Here is a 13,824-nt window from a genome sequence, read left to right as displayed (position 1 = left end):
CCCTGCTAAAGCCACACTCCCAAGAACCCCTCTCCAGGGGCTGGCTGGACCCTCCCTGCCCCCTGAACCCTGATCCCTGCTCCCAGCCCCCTGCTCCCTGCCCCCTGCCCCCTGATCCCTGCTCCCAGCCCCCTGCCCCCTGCTCCCAGCCCCCTGCCCCCTGCCCCCAGCCCCCTGCCCCCTGCCCCCTGCTCCCAGCCCCCTGCCCCCTGCTCCCAGCCCCCTGCCCCCTGCCCCCAGCCCCCTGCCCCCTGCCCCCTGCCCCCAGCCCCCTGCCCCCTGCTCCCTGCCCCCTACCCCCTGCCCCCTGCCCCCTGCTCCCTGCCCCCTGCTCCCTGCCCCCTGCCCCCTGCCCCCTGCTCCCAGCCCCCTGCTCCCAGCCCCCTGCCCCCAGCCCCCTGCTCCCAGCCCCCTGCTCCCTGCCCCCTGCCCCCAGCCCCCTGCTCCCTGCCCCCTGCTCCCTGCCCCCTGCTCCCAGCCCCCTGCTCCCTGCCCCCTGCCCCCTGCCCCCTGCTCCCAGCCCCCTGCCCCCTGCCCCCAGCCCCCTGCCCCCTGCTCCCTGCCCCCAGCCCCCTGCCCCCTGCTCCCAGCCCCCTGCCCCCTGCCCCCTACCCCCTGCTCCCTGCCCCCTGCCCCCTGCTCCCAGACCCCTGCTCCCAGCCCCCTGCCCCCTGCCCCCTGCTCCCAGCCCCCTGCCCCCTGCCCTCAACCCCCTGCCCCCTGCTCCCTGCCCCCTGCCCCCTGCCCCCTGCCCCCTGCAGGCCGGCCTCACTCCCTCAGAGAAGGCACTGCTTACCCTCCAGCACTGAGGCTGGAGCAGAGCCAGGACCTGGGGCCGGGGGCCAGGCTGTGAGGCACCACCTCCCCTCGGTGTCTCTCCCCAGAGCCCACCCTCAAAGCCCCCAGACTTGAGCCTTGAGGCCCAGTCTAAAGCAGCAGAGAATCTGTCAGCCTTCTTTCCTCCCTTCCAAACCACCGAGTCCTCAGTCCCTGTCACCCCTTTGCCCCCTCCAGCCCCTCAGCCCTGGTGCCAGGCTGCACGCCCAGTCTGGGCCTCTGTTTCCCACACCAGTGACTCCCAGGCCCTTTGCTCAGCTCTGTAGAGCCCCGTCTGGCACTAAGTCCCCAAGTGCTGAAAGAACGGGCCCAGCTCAGTCCCTGTCTCCAGGTGAAAGGGCAGCGTTGGGTCCCAAGAAGGCCACTGTGGCCCTCCGGAGTCTGCGGCCATCCCTGGCAGGCCTAATAAAACCAGACATTTCTCCTCTGCAGCCCGGGGTCAACCCTGACCAGACCTTCCCAGCAGGTTCACTGTGAGGAGACCAGGGCTCAGGGTGCTTGGGCGTCGGGCTGGGCAGCCGGGCATTAGTGGCAGAGTCACGCCTGGAACTAAGGCCCATGCAGCCCACGCACTCCCTGCTGGGCAGGGAGGCCTGGCAGGAACCAGCCAGAGGGCCTCGCAGCCGTGACTCCTCCTGCCCGGGCCTGTCCTCCACCCCCAGCAGGGAGAGGCCCCTGGCAGCCAGCAGGCAGTGCAGGGCTTACAGCCCCCACAGTCGCCAGCAGCTTGGCCCACATGCAGGATGAGAGGAAAAGGAGGACGAGATCCAGCCGCAGAGGCTTCTGGGAGTCCAGCACAATGTGGCAGGGGACAAGAAGAGGAGGCCCCAGGGAACAGCTCCCAGCATCCCCCAAGGACCTCATGCCAGCCCCGGGCTTGACGAACCCAGAGGTCCTGAGTCTCCTGGCCAGCAGTTGCTGAAAAGCCAGCATGCTCACATCTGGCACAGGACAGGCCCTACCTGCCTTACTGGGGTTTGAGCAGGGCCAGGGTGCTGTGCTACACCCACCCCTGTGATGCTGATGGAAGGCGCATGGTACAGCATGATCTGAGGGCCCCCGTATACAGCCGATGTTCTATAAATGCAGATTGAAGTTGATGACGGCCAACCGCTATCTGCCCAGCTAACCTTGGCCCCTATAGGACTCCAAGCATTAACTGTCACCACCCAGGACAGTGTCCGCCGCACCCAGAGCAGCAGGTGTTCTGTAGGCATTTGAATTGTTGGGGTCACAGAGCCTCGGCCACATACTGGGATGAAGACAGGGACCCAGGAAGGGAACCATGGCTACTGACTCTCTCCCCCACGGAAAAGCATCCATATGAGGGGAGTCCAGATAAGGGAGAGGCCCAGGGGTCTGGGGTAGGCTCCCATCTGGGACCTTGCTGGGTAATGAGAAGAGAACTCCAAATTCTTCAGGGGTCCCAAGGCTCCTCACTCCCCTCGCAGGCCCCTGCCACTAGGATGCCTGTCAGCTCCTTTCCGTTTGCCCTGGGATGAGACAGGCAGGGCCACCAAGGCCAGGCATGCCCCTCAGCAGTCCACCCTCCCAGCCACGCCTGCCCCAGGTGAGTTCCTCTTCCTCCTCTCTCCTGCTTCCTCAGCCTCCTTCCGAGGCCCCAGGCCTGCCCTGCCCAGGTCCACCCACTAATGACTTGTGTCTGGCTCCTCAGGCGCCCCCTCCACTTCCCAGGGCTGTGGGAGATAGGAAACTGTCCTGGGGTCCCTGGGAGCCTCCTCCCAGGCAGGGAGGTCAGAATCAAGGGTCCCCCACTGCTCCTGCGGCCAGGGGCTCCCTCCCCAGGGACAAGCAGACTCCGCCCCGCCTCCCTCGGACTGGTTTCCAGAAACCATCCGTCTGGAGTGGACCCAAGACATAGGACGCAGACACCTGCACTCACCTCGCCTTTCCAGGGAAAGCCACGTCAGTGCTGGGGCCCCTCCCCAAAGGGGCCGACGGCCTGAGCGGCCCAGATAGGACCCAGGGCTGGCGGAGACGGCAAGAAGGAGGGGAAGGCCGGAACCAGCAAGAGTGGGCAGGGGAGGCTGGGCCTGACGGAGGGGGCACGAGGCACCTGTGGGAACTCTGCTGCCACCAGCCTGGCAGTCCCGCCTTCTTCCCTGGGCCCTTCCTCCCGCTTCCTTGGCCTGAGGGAGTTACGGGGGAGGCGGGAGGACAGCAGCTCGGGCAGGTTCCCCTTCCAGGCCTGGGGCTCACACCCCTTCCTCACTTGCCCTGAAGACTGGCTGAGGGGTCCCTGCAGGCCTGGGGGTGCTTCAGGCTCCTTCCGGCCTTACAGACCCCAGGCTCCCCAGACCCTTGGGCCTTGCCCGCCTGCCCATCTGTTCTTCACCCTGTGTGACCTTCAAGGCTATTGCTCCCCATTAAACCACACTCATTGGTCCCTGCTCTTCAGTGCTCTTGAGGAATTTCCTTCAGGGGCTGGTGTGGCCCCAGCTCCCCAAGAGAGAGGCTTGGCCTCTGCCCTCAGATTGGACACTTCCTCAAGGTAGCAGGTCTGTCCACCCCCAGCCCGGGAACCAGCGTCTCCCTGTGGGAAGCCCCGGATGTTCTGAGCATCACCTTTCCCCTTCTTCCTTCACCTAACACAGCTGATGAGAAGGGGGAGGGGTCTCTTGGCTCTCCGTCTTGGTGCTGACCACCCAGCCAGCCCACCACCCTGTGACTCAGCGAGGGAGGAGGGGGGCGTGGTGCTGGAGGATGACCTGAGGGGGGAGGAACAGGGGAGGGCCAAGGATGGGGGCGGGGGGTCTGGGGAGGCAGAATCAGCAGAGGGAAGATCAGGGAGGAGGACCAGGGCGAGAAAGACATGGATGAAGAATCAACAGCAGGCAGGAGAAGGCTGAGGGGCCTTCAAAGCCAGTTCTCGCCTCAGGAGGCCTACACTGGGAAGGGAGGTCGTCGTCCTTTCCAAGGGCGAGCCAGGAGGACCTGTGCAGAGAGGTCCGGGCTCCACAGAACCTGGGTCCCACCCCACGCCAGGCCCCCACCAGCCCCTCCCATCAAGTCCTGCCTCCTGCCTGACTCTGCCCCAAGCCCCTGGCCAGGAGCAAGCTCCCTCTGCTAAACTTCACAGCCCCCTAGTCCCTGCTGCCTCTGCCCTGGGGTGCTTTTTATCTGACATGTCAGGTGTGAAGCACTTCCACAGCAAGGCTTTGTGAGGGAGGAACCACAGCACCAGACCTCTACAATCCCCAGGGTCAGCCCCTGTTACTGTGATCACAGAGACCCCCGAGCCTGTTCTAGCACCAGACCTCTACAATCCCCAGGGTCAGCCCGTGTTACTGTGATCACAGAGACCCCCGAGCCTGTTCTAGCACCAGACCTCTACAATCCCCAGGGTCAGCCCGTGTTACTGTGATCACAGAGACCCCTGAGTCTGTTCTAGCACCAGACCTCTACAATCCCCGGGGTCAGCCCCTGTTACTGTGATCACAGAGACCCCCGAGCCTGTTCTAGCACCAGACCTCTACAATCCCCAGGGTCAACCCCTGTTACTGTGATCACAGAGACCCCCGAGCCTGTTCTAGCACCAGACCTCTACAATCCCCAGGGTCAGCCCCTGTTACTGTGATCACAGAGACCCCCCGAGCCCGTTCTAGCACCAGACCTCTACAATCCCCAGTGTCAGCCCCGTGTTACTGTGATCACAGAGACTCCGGAATCTGTTCTAGCACCAGACCTCTACAGTCCCCAGGGTCAGCCCCTGTTACTGTGATCACAGAGACCCCCGAGTCTGTTCTAGCACCAGACCTCTACAATCCCCAGGGTCAGCCCCTGTTACTGTGATCACAGAGACCCCCCAAGCCCGTTCTAGCACCAGGGCATGCTAGCCGCTCTCACTGGCATTAGAATCAAAGACACATGCGACCCCATGTTCATCGCAGCATTGTTCACTGTGGCCAAGACATGGAAACAACCAAAAAGCCTTTTAATAGAAGATTGGATAAAGAAGATGTGGTACATATATACTATGGAATACTACTCAGCCATAAGAAATGTTGACATCAGATCATTTACAACAACATGGATGGACCTTGATAACATTATACTGAGTAAAATCAGTAAGTCAGAAAAAACTTAAGAACTGTATGATTTCATACATAGGTGGGACACAAAACTGAGACTCATGGACATAGATAAGAGTGCACTGGTTACCAGAGGGAGGGGAAGGGAGGAGTGGAGGGGCATAAAGAAAACCAAATAAGGCCCTGGCCGTGGTAGAGTATCGGCCTGGCGTGCAGGAGTCCCGGGTTCGATTCCCAGCCAGGGCATACAGAAGAAGCGCCCATCTGCTTCTCTACCCCTCCCCCTCTCTTTCCTCTCTGTCTCTCTCTTCCCCTCCCGCAGCCAAGGCTCCATTGGAGCAAAGTTTGCCAGGCGCTGAGGATGGCTCTGTGGCCTCTGCCTCAGGCGCTAGAGTGGCTCTGGTTGCAACAGAGCAACAACCCAGATGGGCAGAGCATCGCCCCCTGGTGGGCGTGCCGGGTGGATCCGGTCGGGCGCATGCGGGAGTCTGTCTGACTGCCTCCCCGTTTCCAACTTCAGAAAAATACAAAAAAAAAAAAGAAAACCAAATAAAAGGTGACGGAGGACAATTTGACTTTGGGTGATGGGTATACAACATGATCAAATGTCAAAATGATCTGGAAATGTTTTCTCTAAATCTCTAAATCTATGTACTCTACTTGACCAATGTCACCCCATTAAAATTAATTGTCTAAATAAAATTTTAAAAAAGAATCATTGGAAGTGGATCTGCTCCCCGTCCAGAATTACAATTTTTTACAACCAAAAGACAATTTTCTGTTCATCTCTGACCCACTGCAAGGTTTAACTCAGCGCTTTGTACACAGTAAGTTCCCAGTTGACACTTGCTGAATGGATAGAGGCAGTTAGAGCCCAAGGTTGGATTTCATTCAGCAACCATTCATTGTGTTCATTGTGTGGCAGTGACTGGGCCGGGTGCTGAGAACGCAGCACTGAGTCAGCCAAGCCCTTCCCTTAATGACTGTAGGCAGGTGAGCGAGAGACAGACCCAGACATAGCCCATCACAGCAGTGTTATTGGAGCGGTGATAAAGGTATGTATATACAAGCACGTGGGAGGAGCAGGATGGAGTAACCCATTCCGACCAGACCTCTGAGGACAGTTTCACAGGGAGGAACAACAAAGCCGGGTTTCGAAACAAAGCCAGGCAGAGGAGACCAAGCGAGAAATGATCCCGGCGAGGGGCACGCCTGGTGAGTTTGGGCAACACCGGAAGACTTGTAGCCGGATCAGTATTTCCAAGGCATGCAAAAGGAAAATGGATCTCGTCAGGAAACGCCTTTGTTTAAGCACTATTAGTTGAGCACCTACTAGGTGCTGGGCCCTATCCCAGGCTCTGAAGATACGGTGATGAACGTAACAGACAACATCTTTGCTCTTACGGAGCAGACATGCTAGTGGGAGAGACGGGCACTAACCCAAGCAGGGAATGATACTTTCTCCAGGGAAACATAAAGGGAGACCTGAGAGCTTGGCGGTAGGCAGGGGGGACCAGGAAAGGAAGGCCTCTCCTACGTGACATCTAAGAGAGCAACTGAATCAAGGCAGGAGCCAGCACAGGGAAGGGCATTCCAGGCCAAGGTAAGTGCAAAGGCCTTGAGGTTGGACCAAGGTACTCCTTTTCTGAGAACAGGAAGAAGGACGAGAGCCGGGGCAAGGGCCAGCCTTGTCAGTCTTTGTTGGTTTTACTGCAGACTTCCCAGAGCCCTCTTCAAGGAAGGGATAAAGAGCTACGTGTGTTCCCAAACCTGTTCACCCACAAAGCCCCTTCCAGGAGGAGCGGCTGGAGCTAGGGTTCCTGGGAACCCACTTCGGGAATCTCTGGACCAATTCATAGGGCATTTAAGTTGGAGAAATGGCTAGTATCAAAAGTTGGAAGGGCCTGACCTGTGGTGGCGCAGTGGATAAAGTGTCAACCTGGGAACACTAAGGTCGCCGGTTCAAAACCCTGGGCTTGCCTGGCCAAGGCACATATGAGAGTTGATGCTTTCTGCTCCTCTCCCTTCTCTCCTTCTCTCTCTCTCTCTCTCTCTCTCTCTCTCTCTCTCTCTAAAAAAAACTGAATAAAGTTAAAAAAAATAAAATATTAATAAAAAAAAAAAAGTTGGAAGGGGTGACCGCCATGGAAGGTGTACTGAAGCATTTGGAATTGATGCTGTAGCAATATAGTCATCTGAGCATTGCTGTGGTCCGTTCTGCTTTACTTTATATGCATCTATTTATCAATATTTTAGTTATATTTGGAAATAAGGTGATGAACAAAGTACTGATGTCATCAACACCTCATTTTCCTGGTTCACGACATCTCTTGGTGAGCCACCTCATTCTTTTTAATCCATCATGACCGGGAGCTAGAATTTCTTCCCTTCTGTCGCTACCAGCCACCTCTCTGGTCTCAAGCTTTCTTTGCCTTTATTTTTTTTTTTAATATTTTTTATTTATTCGTTTTAGAGAAAAGATGGGGGAGAGAGGGAAGCGTCAACTCATAGTTGCTTCCTGGATGTGCCTTGACCCGAGAAGCCCGGTGTTTCGAACAAGTGGCCTCAGCGTTCCAGGCTGAGGCTTTATCCGCTGCGCCCACAGGCCAGGCAGCTTTCCTTGCTTTTTAAAACAGTGATGAAATAAGCCTCCTTGACTATACAACAAGGGTCCCCAAACTACGGCCCCGCGGGCCACATGCGGCCCCCTGAGGCCATTTATCCGGCCCCTGCCGCACTTCTGGAAGGGGCACCTCTTTCATTGGTGGTCAGTGAGAGGAGCATAGTTCCCATTGAAATATTGGTCAGTTTGTTGACTTAAATTTACTTGTTCTTTATTTTAAATATTGTATTTGTTCCTGTTTTGTTTTATTTACTTTAAAATAAGATATGTGCATAGGGATTTGTTCATAGTTTTTTTTTTAGTCCGGCCCTCCTATGGTCTGAGGGACAGTGAACTGGCCCCCTGTGTAAAAAGTTTGGGGACCCCTGCTATACAACATGGTAAACTTTGACACAGAGCTCTTTAGGGAAATTTTTAGCAATGGGATTACTGGGTTAAAGGATAGATCCACTTTTCACTTTGGTGGCTATTTCCAAATTTTCTTCCAGAGCGAAATGGAATGATATCTGGAGTTTGCTAGAATATGCCAGCCTCCCCCACAAAAGATGGTAGGGGGAGAGAGAAGAAACAGGAGTAGCAGTGTGTGACAATTACTGAAACTGAGTGACAGGTATACAGGAGTTCATTTTGCTGTTCTCTCTACTTTTGCATATGTTTGAAGTTTTCCACAGTAAAAATAAAATAAATATCTTCTTGAAAAGTTCTACAAATGTTTGCTCTCACCAGCCACGATGGGAATACTTCCTCCATTTTTGCCAACATTGGTCTCGTCAAGGTTTGAAGGCTTATCTACCATTGTTTTCCAATTTTTGTCTTCTTGTGTGTGGAAAAGAGAGACAAACACAAACAGACCAAAAGGGAGAGAGATGAGAAGCATCAACTCATAGCTGCATCACTTTAGTTGTTCATTGATTGCTTCTCATATTGCCTTGAAGAGGGGGCTCCAGCTGAGCTAGTGAGCCCTTGCTGAAGCCAGCACCCTTAGGCTCAAGCCAGCGACCTTTGGCTCAAGCCAGCAACCTTGGGCTTCAAGCCAGAGACCCATGGGTTCAAGCCAGCAACCATGAAATCATGTCAATGATCCCACGCTCAAGCCAGCAACCCTGTGCTCAAGCTGGTGAGCCTGCACTCACATCAGAGACCTCAGGGTTTCAAACCTGGGTCCTCAGAGTCCCAGGTTGATACTCCATCCACTGCGCCACCAAGAGTCAGGCTTGTCTTTCTGAACATTGAAAAGTACCTCTCTGTTGCTTCATTTCCATTTCTTTAATTATGACTGAGGTTAAACATCCTTCCCTATGTTTCTTGGCCCCTTCTTTTCCTTCTTCCTCTTTATGGACCAGCTGCTTGTCTATTCTTTATTCACTTTTTCTGTGCAGTCTTTTTCTTTCTGATTTGTGTGAGCTGTTGGTAAACACGGGGGTGATGCCTTTGGCTCATAGCTTGCAAATGTGTTTTTCCCAGTTGGCCATTGGTTCTCCATTGTTAAAAAAATATTTTTTAATTATTTATTTAATTTAAAGAGAGAGAAGGAGGGAAACATCTATCTATTGTTCCGCTTATTCATGCGTTCATTAGTTGCTTCTTGTATGTGCCCTGATAAGGGATCAAACCCGTAACCTATAATGAACGAGTGACCTCAGTGTTCCAGGCTGAGGCTTTATCCACTGCACCACCACAGGCCAGGCAGCTTTTCTTGCTGGGAAACTGAGGTGTTGAGGTTGGGGTTTGTTGAGGAAGTGAGGTTTTGTTGAGGGAGATTGGGACGATATGCTAACCAACCGAGCTACCCAGCCAGGGCTGGTCTTCCACTGTTTATAGTGTTCTTTTTCAAACAGAGAATTTCATCTAAGTCATATCTGCTAAACTTTCTTGTATGCAGCTAGGCATCAGATAGTTTCAGAAGGGCTCACTTTGGTGGCGAAGTTAAAGCCGCACGGCAGCCAGGACTGAAGCGATGGGCTAGGGAAGAGTCGGCGAGAGTGAGAACAGGACGAGGTGACCGGGAGGGCTACGCGCCTGAGCGGGGGAAGCACCAGGACGACGCTGGTGGAGGATAGTGATGCCACTAACTGGCGCTGGAAGCCAGAGGAAAAACAGAAAACTCAGAAGAAGAAAACCATTCATTGCTCTCAAAGCACTTAGCACCCTGTGTGGCCACACGTACTTACTAGTCACCTCCTCTAGACATGGACAGGGACCCTGCGTCCCTACCCCCAAAGACAGAGATAGCAAACGGTGCAGAGACCTGTAGAAATGAGTGACAAACAAATGGCCTGAGTTTGAGGTGGCTCCACCTGGGTAGAAATGTCAGGGGAGAAAAAGAAGCATTCATGTCTGAAGGGGCTTTTTCCTCCAAGGAGTTGATGGGCTTGGCCACACTTGGTCTGAGCTGCACCCGGCTGTGCCCACCAGCCGGCCACATGGAAGCCTGTGACCCTTCGGGGCAGAAGATAAGGGCTGCGTCTGGTCCTGAGACCTCCAGAATCCACCAGCCCCTGGAATGGGGCAGGGCTGAGGGAGCCGGCTGGACCCCAGGCCGGAAGTTCTCCACCTAGAGGTGAGCCAGGGAAGCAAGGAGGCAGTGAGGTCACAGGGAGAATGGCAGAGGCAGAGCCCTGGGTCTAGAATCCTGAGGAACTTTCTAGAAAGGCCGGCTGGCCCTGACAGACCTCCAGAGCAGGACAGGTGGCCAGTCACATTCCTGAGCGTGGTTTTGAGGTCACCACCGGAGACAGAGGATGGAGACACTGACCAGACCAGTGTCTGGCCAGGGAGGAGAATGGGAGAAAGAGGACGCACTGGGCTCTTCTCTCTGGATTGTCCCGCTTCGCCCCCACGCTCAGTAGCTCCCAAGGGTGAAGCCAAAATCCTTCCATCAGGACTGCAGGCCCCTGCGCTTTCCAAGAATGATATGGATTAAAATCCCAGCTCTCCAGAGCGTCTGAAGGAGCCTCAAATCTATACCAGGAGCGCCCTCTGCTGGCCTCCATGGGTCGTGCGCCTCTGCTCTGCCATCCCAGGAGATTTCCCTGGGAAGTGAGGACATGGGGATTCAAAACATCCTCCACCTGCGCTTCACACCGGCCTCTTCTCCAGCGGCCTGGCCTCTCTTCACCGTCTTCAGCTATTCTCTCTTTAGTCCCATGACCCCCATAGCCCCAGGGATCCAGGCTGGGTCATTGTATCCATTCTCCTGTCTCCAGGCCAGCGACACAAAATTCCTTTCGGAAGCTGGCCTGTGTGTGCATTATGTCACGCCTCGACCCCCACTCCCATTCTCCATCTCAAGAAAACCCTGCCCTGTCTCCAGCGCAAAGCCTTCTTCCCTGCCCCCCCCCCACCTGAGGTTATTCTATTGAACCGCTCACCCCAAAGTCACTCATCTTAACCAGCCTTTTCCAGCCCTAAATGTGAACATCGCTGAGATTGAGCACTGTCCACTCTATGGGGACCACCCCCTTCCTGATGCCAACTCCCTAAGGACAGGCTTGCTCCTCTTGGACACCCCACACAGAATGTGGCACTCACTCGGTTCACAACAGAGGGAACGCGTCTATGTGCAAACGTTTGTGAGTGCCCGTTGTGCGCATCGGTGTCCAGGCGTGCCCTGGCGTCTTGCGCAGTGAGTAAACCCACCTCTGTGGGGTCTCAGCAGGGTCCTGGGTGGGGCTCCTGGCCCAGGCTGCGCACTGCGCTGAGCAAAGCTGGGGAAAAGCCTTCGCCCTGCGCCCGCAGAGGGCAGCACTGAGCCGCTCTGGCCCCTCCAGCGCTGGCACCAAGGCGTGGTGGAGAAGGGTTTCAGGTCTACAAGCAAAGCAAGAAAATACCCGAAATCCAGGCTAGTGCTAACACCGCAGGGGGAGGGGTGACGTGGGAAGGGACCCTCCTCAGAGTTTCTAAAATTAGGTGATAAGTTCATGGGTGCTTATTGTATCTTAATTCCTTTTTGTTGTTGTTAATTTTAATTTATTGTGTTTACATGGATTCAAGTGTCCCACTGAATATAACTCCCTCATCCCCCACCCCATCCATTTTTATATCCCCTTTGCCCCCCTTAACTCCTTCCCTCCTTCCCTCTAGGATTTGCTGTCCTGTTATCTGTCTCTGTGTTATGTATATATAATTTCACTAATCCCTTTACCTTCTCTGATCCCAACTCCTCATCCCCCATCCCTCTGGCTGCTGTCCCTCTGGCCCCTGTGACCCCGCCTCTGCCTCTATTCCATTCTGTATCTTAATTCTTAAATCCTACACGTCATAGATATTATTCTGAATCTATTCAGTATTACTTTTTGTGTACTAAAGAATTGCCTCAGGACAGGAGAGACCACTCACAGCTCTGAGCAAATTCCCCTGGGGCCAACAGACCCTCCCCGTGCCCTGAGTAGGACGGTGGCCTCAGGGGAGGGGACAGCAATGTTGCTTCTATTACCCTGGGTTCCCGCCAACGCCCCTCCAGGGTAAGCCACACGTCTACACACAGCTCACATGCACATTCATGCACTCTCAGACTCTTACACACTCACCCACTCCAAGACTCCCACATTCACACTCACAATTGTCACATAGTCACTCTCACATGCAGTCAAAGACACCCACCCAGGTCATAATCACAGATGCACACACACACACATGTTCACAGATTCACACACTCATATACATGTTCACAGACTCTCCTACCCACACCATCAGCTCACATTCACCTCCACACAGACCCATACATACAGACTTACACAAGTGCACACTCACACATTCATATGGACTTGGTCAGCCTCACACATGAATACACATTCACAAACACACTCACAGACACATTTGTACACTTACCCACTTGTGCGCATTCATACTCACAGCCTCTCACTACTCATACTTTTCACACTCATCCACACACTCATTCAGAGCAGCCATTGCTACTCACACACCGGCCCATTAACCTTGAGTCTTCACACGGGGGTGAGGGAGCTTGTACTCTCCTTGATCTCAAGAGAAGAGATTTCTGGGATTTTCCCAGGAGACCCCAATTCCAGGTAGAGAGGCGTTTCTGCTCAGACCAGAGGGAGCAGGAGTGGGGCCAGGGTCACGTGACCCTCAGAGGAGTTCCCCAAACTTCCTGCACCCATTCATTAGTTTATTCACTTGCTCCCTGACCTACATGAGAGAGGGCCTGGGGACATGACGGACATTCATCAGACCTGATCTTGGGGAGCTCTGTCTCCACAGAAGACACCTGGACCTCACAGGCTGACCGAGCAGCGAGGGCATCAGGGACGCCTAGCACATGGGGCTGTGGGAGCTCCCGAGTCAGGACAGCTGGGGAAGGGGTCTGAGTGGGGACCTGGACACACAGGGGTCACAGGTGGACACTGGCCTTCTCGGCCTGTGCATGGCATAGGCAAAGGCCGGGAGGCACCAGGGCCTGGCACCCTCAGGGAGGAGTGGGACGTCCCAGGGGAGGGAGTGGGCTGGGGAGAGAGAGGCTGGAGGGGGCCCGCCCGCTGAAGGCCCTGTGTGTCAGTGCTCAGGATTGCGGCCTTTCCCTACGGCCACAGGGCGCCCTGATCAACAGAACAAAGAAGAACAGAGCCGCTCTGCAGAGGCTGACGCGTGTGTCCAGACGCTCCGGTCTGGCAGGGGCCGTCAGCCCCGCCCGGGAGAGAGCTGGCGCAGACACCCCACTCACTGGTCCAGGGTGCAGCGTGTGCTTCCCCATCTCAGCAGAGGGGTCCCCCACGCGGGCCACACGGTCTGTCTGTGCAAAGGGTCGGAAACAAACACACAGCACCAAGAACCTGGGCATCTTCAGGAAAAGGTGCCAGCTTCTCCCAAACAGCCCTCCCCAGCTGGGCTGCTACAGTCCAGCAAGGAGCAAGGGGGTGAAGGGGTACCCCCCAGGAGGGAGAAGGGCAGAACAGAGCTGGGGAGGACGCGGGTCCTGGCTCCCCAGCTAGGGCCCATTCCTGGTGAGGCAGGGTGCGGCTGCTCCTGCCCACATATTCCAGCTGCCGCCGCACCCTTCCAGCTTGTTCTCACCTGTTCCCACGATTTCCCAGGCTGCCCTGGGCCCGGCTCTCAGTGCCAACTCCCAGAATCCTTCAGGGTTCAGAAGTCAACTCCACAGACCCTGGTCTGAATGTCCAGAAGCCCATCTCCAGTGGAACAAGTGTTCTCCCATAACACACACACACACACACACACACACACACACACACACTGAATGTCCAGAAGCCCATCTCCAGTGGAACAAGTGTTCTCCCATAACACACACACACAAACACACACACACACACACACTCACACACACACACACAC

Source organism: Saccopteryx leptura, chromosome 2 (assembly GCF_036850995.1).
Source record: "Saccopteryx leptura isolate mSacLep1 chromosome 2, mSacLep1_pri_phased_curated, whole genome shotgun sequence".
NCBI lineage: Eukaryota > Metazoa > Chordata > Mammalia > Chiroptera > Emballonuridae > Saccopteryx > Saccopteryx leptura.
Note: the sequence above shows the minus strand (reverse complement) of the source record.